This window comes from Eucalyptus grandis, chromosome 6 (genome assembly GCF_016545825.1).
Source record: "Eucalyptus grandis isolate ANBG69807.140 chromosome 6, ASM1654582v1, whole genome shotgun sequence".
In the NCBI taxonomy this organism is placed as follows: Eukaryota; Viridiplantae; Streptophyta; class Magnoliopsida; order Myrtales; family Myrtaceae; genus Eucalyptus; species Eucalyptus grandis.
This window is the reverse complement of record NC_052617.1, coordinates 9,866,998-9,875,523: the sequence shown is the minus strand read 5'-3', so window position 1 is coordinate 9,875,523 and position 8,526 is coordinate 9,866,998. Positions and strand designations below refer to the sequence as shown.

Sequence of the window (8,526 nt, the reverse complement as noted above, 5' to 3'; positions counted from 1 at the left end):
AAGGGGGGAGAAGCTAAAACACCAAATGGACTTGGTCTAATTTCTTCCCTTTTTCTGTTTTTTTTTTTTTTCCCTTCGTCCGGTAAGCGCACCACGGAGGCCGAGGCGGTGGCGAGACGCGCCTTCGCGGGGGAAAGAGAGAGCAGTGAGAAAGAGGGAGGGAGGTAGAGAGAAGGAGGAGGAGGGAGCAGAGCTACATCCATCGGGTGAAGAGGAAGATCAAAAGTTTCCAGTAACGGAGCACTATAACGACGAGAGAGAGCGGAGCAGAAATTTTGATTGTTCAACTGACGGGTGGTCTTGGATTTTCCTATGATGATTCGATAATTGGGGCTGATAACTCACGATATCTCGCACCTGCAGGTTCTGGTGGACCTGGCTGTCGATCGTTCTGTTCAGGTTGATGTAGCCAGAAATTAGAATGCTTTGCAGGCTAATATGGAATTGGAGTTTCACAGAAATAAAGCGAGATTTGCTTTCCTTAAGTGGGAATCCCCTGCGTTCCGTAACGTGCTTGTCGTGCCACCTGGTTCTGATATAGTCCAACAGGTGAGGATATTTCAGCAGCCCACTGATGAATTTTAATTTGAGTCTCTCTTCCTCTCCCTGATGATAAGAACCTGGGCAACGCGTGAATCATTTTGGTTTGTGGAAATGGTTTTCCTTGATAAAATTTTCAGGTTAATCTCAATTATCTTGGGACGGTGGTTTTTAACACTGATGACATTCTGCACCCAGATGGTGTGGTCGGTACAGATTCCCATACAAGTATGATGGATGGGTCAGGAGTGGCTGGTTAGGGCGTGGGAGGAATTGGAGCAGAGGCAGCTATGCTTGGACAGGTAGACTTCGACGTTTCTGCTTCCTCTCTCTGCGACATCCCCTCATGTCCACACCACCATCTTGACTGACGTATGCCAGCAAATTTGATCGAACCAGAGTATTATTTTTTTCTTTTGAAGTCTCGAAAAGATATGAGCTCTACGGCATGGAGTTAGAATGAGTGTGAAATGAAGTGATAAATATGGTGACCTTTGTGGAAGATGGCCAGAAAACTTAAGTTACTCACTTTATGTTTGTGCAGTTAATCCAGTTCGAAGAAATTATAATTTCCTCTCTATTCCTGTTAAGGTCCTATTATAGAAGCCTCAAGATATAGGAATTCTCTCTCTTGGAGTTCATCAATGTCCTAAGCGCCTTCATTAGCATGTAATGCTCCCGTAGGGACAAAGAGAGGGTGTAATCTGCTACGTGATTAGTGATAACTTTTGCTGCCTCTGATCCACTGTCCTTTGTACATGACAGCCCATGAGCATGGTATTGCCTGGCGTTGTTGGGTTCTAGTTGACAGGTGCTCAGAAAGCATGGTGTTGTCAGGAAGTTTGTTCGAGTTTTATGATGGGTTACTGAAAAAGGAGCTCTGTTACTTGAATTTTCACACCATATTTTTATTTCTTACACACCAATTGTACGCCTTATAACTAGGAGGAATGGCTGGGTTATCACTAGCTGACAGAGCCACGATTGCTAACATGTCACCTGAGTATGGGGCAACGATGGGTTTCTTCCCTGTAGATCATCTTACATTGCAGTACCTTGGTCAACAGGATGGAGTGATGAAACAGTGAGCTGATTTGATGTAGATTTTATCTTACAAATTTAGTGCCTGTTCTCTGTGGAAGATAAATTTGGCTCGCCGTGTAATTTTTGTCTTGCTTAGGTGTCCATGATAGAGGCATATTTGCGTGCAAATAAGATGTTCGACCATAATGAGGTAACTCTTGTCCTTTCCTTTTGTTAAATAAAAGTGATCTAAAGGTGCAAATGTACCATATCTGCTTACTATTTTGATTTTTCCAGCCTCAACAAGAAAGAGCGTACGCATCTTATCTTCAATTGGACAAAGTTGAACCTTCAGTTGTGGGACCATAAAGGTAATGAATAATATTGATCCTATTCCACGTTAATCATTTGCTGTTCCCAATGACGATTTTCTTTATTTTCATGAAGGCCTCATGACCGAGCTCCTTTGAAAGAAATGAAGGCTGACTGGCATGCTTGTCTTGACAACAAAGTTGGCTTCAAGGTAATTGCTCTGTAAAATTTGCTCGGGCATTCTTGGATGATTCTACTTTTGTACCATTTTTAAGTTTTCTTTAGGTTAATAGCTTCCTATGATGATAACTGTCCTTGCGTGGAGGTTTTTCTTATGATTAAGTTTATTCGGCTTTGTAAATTTTTTGTATTTCGGAAGCTAGTTGATTGCCTCCAAATGCAGATTCTATATGGCGGATTTTTCATCTTTGTTATCTGAAATTTAGTTTTGACCTTCCTGAACCAATTGTGGTATCCCAATGTGGATTCGTGTGGCTTTAGCATATTTGTTTCCCACTTCAAATTATTTCAGGGATTTGCTGTCCAAAGGTGGCACAAGATGAGAGCGGTACCATTTTCATTCCATGGAATACCTGCAGAGCTTAAGCATGGTAGTGTTGTTACAGCAGCAATTGCAAGTAGTACAAACACGTTAAACCCTAGTGTCATGCTTGGTGCCAGGCTTGTTGCAAAGAAGGCCTGTGAACGTGGTTTGCAGGTTGGTTTTTTATTCTGAAATTTTTTGACCTCTATGGACTTTTCTGGTGGCCTAACTCTAAGCATCTCAAATTGAGATTTGGCACATAAACTTGGTTACAGGAGATTAAGAAGAACAAGCGTGTCTCAGGTTAAACCATGGATAAAAACAAGTCTTGCGCCAAGGATCTGGAATTGTTGCTAAGTACCTGCTCAAGAGGTGTGCTAGATATTTCTTCTCATAATTCAAAACCTACTAGAGTGTATTACGTATTGTTCCGACATTTACTTCTGCAGTGGCTTGCAAAAGTATCTGAACCAGCAGAGCTTTCATTTATCGGTTATGGTTGCACTACACGCATTGGAAATTCACGATAACTTGAAGAATCAGTTGCCTCTGCAATTGCAGACATTGGTACATGTGACTTGTTTCTTTTTATTTAATACTTATGCAGCCAATGGGTGAAAAAAATGTGCATTAAAACCTCACGGTAACCTCCTGCCTCGAAACTGGCTTATCTTTGTCTAAAATTTGTGAGTTATCTGAATCTGCGGGCTTTAATATGTGACTATAAATGAAATCATCCACAGAGTCTGAGTTAGCCTAATGAGGAGGATAAAGAAAACTCTAACAGTGCTTCTTGAGTCATTTCAAGTACCCTGAAGATTTAGTTCCAGCAGGCAAGAATTGTATCCACGAAGTTGTGCCATCTTGCCACGAGCCCCTTTGGGTTTTATAGCCTATTAAAATCCTTTCTTGACTGAAATAGATAAGATAAACAAGTAATGTTGCTCCATGGACAAGAGTTTCTTCCGAGAATTCCTGGTTTTATGTAAAGAGATGCTAATGGAAATGCAATCTGTATCTGTCTGGCTATGTAACAAGTATAGGCGACAAGCACCAAACAAGACTTGAGAAAGTCCCTAAGGTTGATCTTTCTTTTAATATATTTGTTGAGCTTTGATGACTTCCTTGCTTTGCATTGAGATAAGTCACGTAGTTCTGCTCGCCTGTGCTTCTCAACCAATTCTTTCATTCTCTTTCCAGAGTACCTAGCCCACTAAACTGAGCTTGTGTGTGTGTGTTGTGTGGTTATTCTGATGTTCTTTCCATTGTGCCACCTATTTGTCAATCTTGATAATTTTGGTCCACCTGCTGATAATTCTGTTTGCTTATTGATCTGAAGTGGATCATTTTCATGATCTTTCTGGTTCAGTCAAAGTTAGTTTTTTGGTTTATTTTGCAGATATAATTGCTGCAGCTGTGCTTTTTGAAATAGAAAGTTTGAAGGCTGTGTTCACCCATTGAGAGAGAGCGCTAACTATTTTGCTTCACCTCCATTGGTAGTTGCATATGCACTTGCGAGCATGGTATCCATGCAGATTTATCTGGTGGAATCTTACCTGATATCTGTATCTCTTATTGGATACTTCCATTGGAGCCTTCATTTTAAACATTGGCATACCAATATGACGACACGAAAGCCTTAATATATGGTTTTAAATTACATTTGATTGCATTCTTATTTACTTTAAAGCCATTGACCTAATATTTTCAGAATTGTGTACTTTGTTAGAAGCAGTTTTCACTACTCAATAGCTTCTGGGAACTCACTGACTCCTTTTTCAATTAGGTTGACATTGATTTTAAAAAGGATCCTATTGGAACATCAAAGGATGGAAGAAAGTATATTTCAAGAATATTTGGCTGAGTAATGAGGAAATTGCAGAGGTAGATGCCTATTGAGTCCACAGGGTTGATTCTTTGGTGCTTTCCATCTCTTACATTTGGACTAATGGACATGCATTTTACTATGGTGTAGGTTGTTCAAGCTAATGTGTTGCTGGACTTGTTAAAGGGCACTTACGAGGCTATTACAATGGGGAATCCTATGTGGAATCAGCTCTCTGTACCTTCCTCTACCCTATATTCGTGGGATTCGAGCTCAACTTACATTCAAGAACCTCCATATTGTAAGAACATAACCATGGTCCTCCTGATCCTCACAGAGTGAAGGATGCCTATTGCCTACTGAACTTTGGAGACAACATAACTACTGATCATATCTCTCCAGATGGAAGTATCCACAAGAACAGCCCTGCGGCTAAGTTTCTTTTGGAATGTGGAGTGAACCCAAAAGATTTTAACTCTTATGGCAACCGGCAAGACAATGATGAAGTGATTGCACGTGGTACTTTTGCCAATATTTGCCTCTTCAACGAGCTCTCAAACGGGAAAGTGAGTCCAAAGACAATTCATATCCCATCACAAGAGAGTGTTTGTGCGTGGTGAGTCCTATAATTTGAGATGCATGGTCCCATTTCTGTGTTGTCATTCTGCCAGGTCTCTTAGCAGCTCCATGGAATGTACACTTAGACGTGAACTGCTTAAGTTCAGCATGCTCATCCATATTATATTATCATGATTGGGATGCACCCAAAACTCATGAATTGAACTGCCTTTGCAGGAATCAAATACTGTAGTGCTTGAATCATAAAATGCAAGTATCAGGTCAATATTTCCCTTTCAGTAAGAGTTTCTAAGGCTGCGAGGTTCGCTTGACCCAGGGGCCGCGTGACCTAGGAAACCGCCACCTGGGTCGAGCGACCCTCGCCGAGGGTTGTCTGAGGTCGGGCGACCTCCGGTGGCCCTCAGCTGGGTTGAGCGACCCTGGTTGCCTCCTTTTTTAATAAAAATAAATAAATAAATGGGGGCAAAATCGAAAATATAAAGAATTAATGAGGGTAGTTTTGGAAGAGAAAAAATAATTTCAGCATTTGGCGGAATGTTGAAAGCCCTACTAGCTTTGGGCTTTCAGAATTTTGAAAGCAAGTTGAAAGCTGAAAGTCAGCTTCAAAGTTGAACCAAACGCATCTTAAAGCTGACATCTAGATCTTGGATCGGATGAATATTGATTATTGCATCACGAGTTCTGAGAATTGTTGCTTAATATGGTTGCACCTTTCAAATTCTGGTCACTAGGTAGGACACAATTATCCTTGCAGGAGCCATGTATGGAAGTGGCAGATCTCAAAATTGGGCTGCCAAGGGTCCGGTGCTCCTGGTGAGTTCACGCTCGGTTTAACTAAACATGTTCAATTTGCCTAATATTCCTTTTCGATTGGGTTCGGTGTCACTAAGCATGATAGGCTTAATCAGGGGGTGAAAGCAGTGGTAGCCAAAAGCTTTGAGAGAATACATCGTGCTGGTATGGGGGTCATTCCACCGTGTTTCAAGCCAGCGAGGATGCAGACATTTTGGGATTGACAGGGCACAACCATTACACCATAGACGTTCCCAGTCTAATCAGTGAGATGAGGCCTGCCCAGGATGCGACTATTACAACCAACACCAGGAAATCATTCACTTGCACCCTGTGATTCGATATTGAGGTGAAGTGTCTGCAGCCTTTTTCTAGTTTTGTTCACTGCACTGCCACTCCATTTATTGATTCCCATAATATTACGGGTTTGAATCGCTGAGAACTCCTGTTTTTGTGGTTTGTATCTTGGATTTGATTGCTTGTAGGTAGAGCTGGCTGTTGAAATAGTTTATATCATAAAAATAAATTATTGTTGGAAATGAAAAGATGTGATTATCAAATATGAAGAGAAGTGATTGTTGACATGAAGAGAAGTGAGGGTTGATTATGAAAGGTGGTAATGGTGGGGACAAGTTAGCTATTCTCAAGAGATGTGTTGACTCGTTATCTATAAACAACACCAAATCATACATTATTCATGACAACCGTTTAAAGCAACTTCTTGTAACATTCTCTCTTCATCTTTTTTGGCACACAAGTTTGACAACACATTCGAAATCAAATTTCTAGAGGTAAATTGAGTTATTACTGAAATATTTCTCTGTGGCTTTGGTGTATATCTTGGATGTATATTTATTTTAATTGCGATAACAACAATGCTAGGGGCCCTTAAGGACTGATGATCATTATGCATCAAAGAACTATCAATTATTGCTCCATTTTCATTATTAATGAAATTTCCCCAACATTCATAAGGTATTATTTTTATGGAGATGTCGACAGTGGCTATATAAGTGCTTGCAATCTTGACAAATAAGTATTATTGAAACTTTCATTTTCGCTTATATGCTTGAGTCATTTTCCTTGAGGCATGATAGATTGTCACATGTTGGCTATGCTACTTTGAAATTTAGGAACAAATGTGGTATGATATCATGTGATAATCTTAATAAGAAAGGGATGATGAAAGGTAGTGCCGAGGAAAGATTCTTAGTGCTTTGTCAAATTGTTTATATCAAATTTTTCGGTCTTACACAAATTTTAAAGACATTTGTAATACCTTGGAGACCAACTTACAAATAAGGTATGAATAGATTTATTGCTTTGAAATATTTTGGATTTATCATGATTAATGGAAAATCTATCTCTAAGCAAGTGGAGGAATTTCAAAAATGTGTTGCCAAACTCAAAGGCCTTAGATTGAAGATTCTGAACCTTTTCAAGTTGCTGCAATTATTTCAAAAATTGCCTTCAATTTGGAATGACTATCAAAAGAAATTTTTGCACTCGACCGAGAACCTGATTATAGATAATTTGATAAAATACATTCTAATTGAGGAAGATTCTCAGTATTGTAAGGCTAGTAATGTGAAAGAGGTTACAAACAAGGTGCAATTTGTTGAGAATGACAACACAAGTAGAGACGAGGAAATTGAGAAATAAACAAACCATTAGATGGTTTGAAGCAAGCACTAAAACAATTACATGAGAAATTTAATTTGCTAGTATATTAATATGGATTTAAGAATAACAATGATTATAAGTGCATTTATTCAAAGTTTATCAAAGAGTATGGAGTTGTAATCTCCTTATACGTAGATGATACTTAAATAATATCTATTTTCTCAGTTTAAAATAAGAGATTCCGGAGAAGTGGATACAATTTTAGGTATCAAAGTGATCAAACATGGTGGGGCTTATGCTTTAAATCAAGGCTACTTGGTGGAGAAAATCATTCAAAAATATCAACCCTTAGTCAAATGCACCATATGATGCGTCAATTAAAATGAGAAATATTAGGCAACCTTCAGCAAATTAGACATGTTAGTGCAATTGGAAGTTTGATGTATGCTATGCATTGAATTAGATTGGATATAGTTTTTATTGTGTTTAAATTGTCAAGATTTACTAGTAATCCTAACATTGTGTATTAGAAGGCTATGAGTAGAATTCTTGATTACTTAAAGAAAATAATACATTATTTCTATTCTATGAAAGACAACCAACAATACTAGAAGGATTTAGATGTTAGTTGATAACTAGCACAATTGATAACAAGTTGACATTTGGCTAGATTTTCAACTTTGCAAATGGTGTAGTCTCTTAGGCATTAAAAAGAAGAAGAAGAAGAAGAAGAAGCAAGCATATACCTTATTTAACGATGCTATCTGAATATATATATCGCTATCGATGGAATGTAAAGAAGTTGAATGGTTGTAGAATGTGCTATTGAATATAGATTTGTGGCCATAGCCAATGCTAGTCATATCTTTACATTGTGATAGTGAGTAGGGCATATAGTATAATATACAATGAAAAATCTAGACATTGGCCTACGACATGAGTATGAAATTTTCAATAATTTATGTTCAAACAAATAATAACTTAGTTCATCCATTCATTAAGGGACTCTCAAGAGGTTTTGTTAGTAATACTGCCAAAGGAATGGATCTTTTTCCAATTAATAATAGTCAAGCATACTGGAAATCTAATTTCACAATCTCTAACGAAATTGTTAAAGTTCAATGGGTAATAAAAATGTCAGTTTTCATGTAAAGTTAGGAGGATGAGTCTAAGAAAACACTCTTAATAAAGTTCAAGGTTTTAGCAAGGTAATACTAAAGTAATAAATTAAGAACTTCACTTATATAAACATAAGAATCGGTTTCACTTCCCACAAAAATCGGTTGAA

At 38.4% G+C, this 8,526-nt stretch overlaps 1 long non-coding RNA gene and 1 pseudogene across 1 annotated transcript; both read left to right on the top strand.

Moving 5' to 3' along the window:
- Positions 1–327: 327 nt before the first annotated feature.
- On the top strand, positions 328–5,188 carry LOC104448250 (annotated as a pseudogene).
- Positions 5,189–5,291: 103 nt separating this feature from the next.
- LOC104448286 lies at positions 5,292–6,203 on the top strand. The gene is made up of 2 exons (XR_005551803.1): positions 5,292–5,636; positions 5,732–6,203. It is a non-coding gene; the product is annotated as an uncharacterized LOC104448286 (long non-coding RNA).
- The last annotated feature ends 2,323 nt before the right edge of the window (positions 6,204–8,526 follow it).